We start from the raw sequence: 4,911 nt of genomic DNA, 5'->3' as shown, positions 1-4,911 counted from the left end.
AGCATGCATTTTATTTGCTTAAGGCTATTAGTAAGGCTCTGCTAAAGTAAAATTTTTGCATGCTTTGAGCAGTCTGGCCGAGTGTCCAGCACATGGGAACTGCTCGTGTTTTGATTGCATTAATTAATGCACTTAGAAGCCTTCCTCTGTAAGAATCTGACTCATTGATCCAATGAGCACACAAGCCAGTCGGCTCTGGAGGAGTCAGCATGAAGTTGTTTAGTCTAGTGCGTCTCAAATTTTAATGTGATTTACAAATCACTTGATTTTGTTACATCACAGATTCTGATTGAGTAAGTGTGGGATGAAGGCCTGAGAGTCTGCATTCCTAAGGACCTCTCAGGTAACCCAATGTTGCTGCATCTCAGCCAGAACGTGAATAGCAATGATTGAAGGGCTTTCTCTTGAAAAAGACCACGCTCCTTCCTTAAGGTAAATTGACTGCAGTATGTTAAAAATGACAACTTCTATCTGCGAGTATTATAGGAAACAAAGTTCAATGCAATGTGATGGTTCATAGCTCTCTTTGTAAATCTGACGTATAGTTTTGCTGTATTTGTAGACCGATGGAGAAGGAAGCTGCCTTGCTCCTAACAAAGAGGCCTTAGTCTTGATTAGGAAACTGAAGTGCCTCAGGTCCCCTCAATTGACGTTGCTGCCGGAACAAATGCATTTTCTCAGGTGAGCTACTTAGAGGATCACTGTTTTGAATAAACACTTCAGGTCTCTTCTGGCTTCTGTCCCACAGGCTGAAAATGTTGTTTTTGAATGTCCTTTCTTCTTTATGGCATTGAATAAGACTTTTCTATTCAGCAAGTTTTCAGAGAACAGAATGTTGGCAGATCTGGCCATAATTTCTTTTGTGTGAGTATAGGGAAAGTAAAATGTTTCATGTTGGCAGAACGGTAGCACGGTCCAAACTTACTGAACAGACAAGTTACAAAATACACTTGTCTAAATAAACAGTCATTCTTAGGCTATAATACAGCCAAGAAAGGGACACCTCCGAAATGGCACAGAGAAATGTTTGATCGTCCTGAAAACAGGATGTGAAAGCAGCGTTATGACAACCCACTCCTTTTGCTGTCTGGGTGGCAGATGATACAGTCCCGAACAATGCACAAGGTAAGCCTCAAGGGCTTTGCTTCTCAAGGTCAAGTTCATACTGGCAATTACAAAGATGTTTGTTGAAGTCGCTTGAATGGCAGTATAAATGCTGCCATTTAACCAAACTGGTCGATCGGGTGACTTTATGAATTGTGCTCCTTACTTCTCTTTGAAAGAATCACTTGTGTGGAAAGACAAAGGAGTTATTGGCCTAGACCAATTAGCCGTAAAGCTAACAGTCACTGGAAGATGAACCTGAAAGCATTCCCACAGCGCTGAGCGAAGTCCATTCACACTCAGTTGAACAGTCTTGAGCTTCTTGCCGCCCAGGCTTTAGAAACACACACCACTACTGACATTCTTCTTCCGCGCCTATCATCTAAAACCCCAGCCAGTGAGAATGCAATCTTGACAGTGACTAGGCTTTTAAAGGTTTCTTTTATTTCATTCTATTTTACTTTATGAAATGACTTCTCGTTATAGCACAGGGTAGCCTCCAACTCTGAGCCCACTGCTTTACCCTAATGTGGAGAGGGATGGCGGCTATGAGCTGGGTACCTGTACCTAACTTGACCTATAAATGGTGATCATTTGTGGATGGGTCTCTGTGGCTTAGCATATTTTTGCTTTCCTCTGCTGCTTTAGGTGTCTGTACAAATGACACCGTGTGGGAATAGGTCTGTCTGTATCACTTTGAATGAATAACAGCAACAAAGAGAGCAGAGTCCCATTTTTCCTGCAAGAATAACATGTTCTAAGAAAATGGCATTTTAATGGTGATCTTAAAGGAGGAAACAAATCTAAAAACCAAACTGGAATTGTAGTGTGCCTTAGAATGTCTATTTTTGTGTTTCAAAACTCTAAAACAGATCTTGATCATCAGTATTATCATAGGTCAATATTCAAGTTAGTGAATTTTATAGGGTAGTTAAAAACACATCTGTCATTAAATATTTGGCCTGGGCAGCAGCAGTTCAGTGTATTCTTTAATCCTACCAAAGTTAGTGATTTATCCTTGGGAAAGCAGAAGATTCTGTTAGTAGAGAAAACAGCCTGCTAATTAATGTTTATAACAAGTTTCTTTTGAAGAAAATCAAGTATTTTTTATTTCACTTTTGTTTTTATACCCTAATGTGAACTATTTTATTTGGGCATATTAGACTTAATAGGAAAGGCAACTGCTCTGTGACTTACAATCTAGATGTCTTTGTTACTCAGGCTGTGGCAAGCTAACTCTTAGGAGTTTTTTATTGCAGGTCTGGAGGTCACCAGTGGGCAGGACTCTTCTCTCAGGGCTTAGTGCTTTATGGCTCCAACAACGCTTTACTATCTGAAGAAAAGTTCAACATACCAAAGAGCCACTTAAGTAAAAAACAAACAAACAAACAAAGAAACAAACTGCAGCTGAGCATAGTGGCACATATCATTACCCCCAGTTTTTCAGAAGTAAAGGCAAGGTGGGTCTTTGTGAGTTCAAAGCCAGTCAGATATACATACTAAGTACCAGGAGAGCTAGGGCTAAATAAATAAATATACAAAACATAAGTATACAGATCTGCAGAGCTTTGCAATGTCATTGACATTAGGAAACATATATAGATTCTCCTTGGGTTTCATGGACAGAACTAGTCAAATGTACTTGCTTAGAAAACCAATGAATGAATACCACATCAGGTATTTGGTATTTCTGTATTACCTCAATAAGAAATCTTAAAGGAAACATACTTTATTGCTATGTTGAGGCATTTTAGATGAGTAGAAGAGAGGTGGAGAGTCATGGATACTGTTTTGTTTTTGTTTTTGTTTTTCATTTTTGGTTTTGTTTTTGTTTTTTTTGCTCATGTCTAAGTGATTTGCTATTTTCAACAGTACTGTTTTACTCATGATTGACATATTTTAGCTTCTACCTGTTCTGGTACTGACTTCTGAAAGGGAAGGGGACTCATCCTTGCCTCAGTTCTTTCCGAAAGACTTTGTCGTTAGTATCCTGTGGCACTATTGGGTTAGACTCTTCTCCACTCAGATTTGCCCCATTACTTTTTATTTCTCCTAGTTAATGTTTTCAGAATATAACCACTTCCTCTTTTACAAATAAACAGTTCAGACTTTATGTACCCAAATATTTTCAATATCTTGTGCTTGAGAATATTTGTTGAATACTCAAAAGGCAGGCTTCACTGGTAAGGCCACCATAAGCCCAAATTGAGTTCCTTCAACCAAAGATAAATTAGTGCCTGTCAGTAGTGCTTGTGGCAGACATCACAGGCTCTGTCAAATAATCATTTAGGGACAAAGGGTAGCTGAAAGGTAACTGTGTTGGTTTGAGCACATTTTTCCCCCATAGATTCTTGTGCTTTCGTGCTTGGCCATAGGAAGTAGCACTATTATGAGGTGTGGCACTGTTGGAGGGGGTATGGCCTTGTTAGAGGAAATGTGTCATTGTGGAGGTGTGCTTTGAAGACCCCATACTCAGGGTTCCTACAAGTGCAGAAGCTAGTCTCCACCAGGCTGCCTGCAAAAGACAGATTCTTTCTGCTGCCTGCAGATCTAGATGTAAAACTCTTTGCTCCTCCAGTACCATGTCTGCATAGATATTGCCACGTGTCCTGCCATGATGATAATGGAACTCTGAAACTGTAAGCCAGCCCCAAGTAGATATTTTCCTTTATAAGAGTTTCCTTGGCCATGTTGTCCCTTCACATCAATAAAGCCCTAACTAAGCAACTTCAGGAGAAATGTAGAGTATATTCAAAACAAAGTTCAGCCTGACCCTGTATGCAGGCTAAAGTGCACTGTGACTTCAAGTCTTGCTGTTTCAATGACTCTAAGACATTATCATCTGAGACTCCTTTCTGTGTAAGAACTATAGTGTGTGAAAAAAAAATGGACTCCATTATCATTGAACTAAGAAAGAAATGGGGTTCTATTAAGAGATCCTAGGCAGCTTATAGGGAATTTAGAAGAGCTAAAGGGTGAAGTAGAGAAACTTCAGGTTCTACATAAAAGAAGTGTGAGATGTGTTCAGTATCTGTAGAAGGAAAGAGTTTAGAAGGCTTTGGAAATGGTGGTACTCCAACCTTCCAAAGGCAGAGGCTATTTGAAAATGGGGATAACAGAAATAGAATAACAGAGTTATTGGTGACTTCTCAGACTTGAAGGGAAAAGATATATAAAGGACATTTTCAAAGACAGATCAAGGTCAAGCAAATATAAAATGGGCTTATTTTGGGCAAACTGCACATAGTATTTTCTAAGACTCTCTTAAGAGCACATTTTCCATTTACTTCATTAAGGTTTTTAAAATTTTGGCTTTTTAGCATGGATTACCCATAAGAATTAACATATAGAATTCTCACACTGTAAATGGTTTTTTTAGGCCAGCTTGAACAACTACTTCTGTTAGCATCAGGGCATCCAAAGCCTGTGGCATCACATGGGTGGGTCTCACAGACCTGTTGCCAGGGCAACAGCCACCATATTCCCAGAATCCATTGGGCTCACCTCCCACCTTCACTTGCGGCCACTATGTCAGAACCCACATATGTACATGGGGAACATTCCTCCATCTCTCTCTCTCTCTCTCACTCCTCTCTTTCTGCTACTGCCCCTCTCTCCCTCTCAGTTAAACCTCTTACATGTGGAATTGTTTGGGCCTAGTGTGTGGTATGTTCTGACATGACCCACTGTTCTAACACATCCACCTCCATTACAATATTTCTTTTTTTTATTTAGTATTTTTTTACTAGATATTTTCTTTATTTACATGTAAATTTCTCCCTTCCCAGTTTCCCCTCTAAAAAACAA

General features: G+C 39.6%; 1 long non-coding RNA gene across 1 annotated transcript in view; it reads left to right on the top strand.

Annotated features, from left to right (window-relative positions):
• Positions 1-319: 319 nt before the first annotated feature.
• The window catches only part of LOC116088990, a 25,640-nt gene continuing 21,048 nt past the window's right edge, over positions 320-4,911 (top strand). Inside the window, exons 1-2 of the long non-coding RNA XR_004118090.1 lie at positions 320-432; positions 546-681. This is a non-coding gene — a long non-coding RNA (uncharacterized LOC116088990). The remainder of the gene's footprint in view (positions 433-545; positions 682-4,911) is intronic.

Source organism: Mastomys coucha, unplaced genomic scaffold, assembly GCF_008632895.1.
Source record: "Mastomys coucha isolate ucsf_1 unplaced genomic scaffold, UCSF_Mcou_1 pScaffold14, whole genome shotgun sequence".
In the NCBI taxonomy this organism is placed as follows: domain Eukaryota; kingdom Metazoa; phylum Chordata; class Mammalia; order Rodentia; family Muridae; genus Mastomys; species Mastomys coucha.
This window is presented reverse-complemented; position numbering and strand designations above follow the sequence as displayed.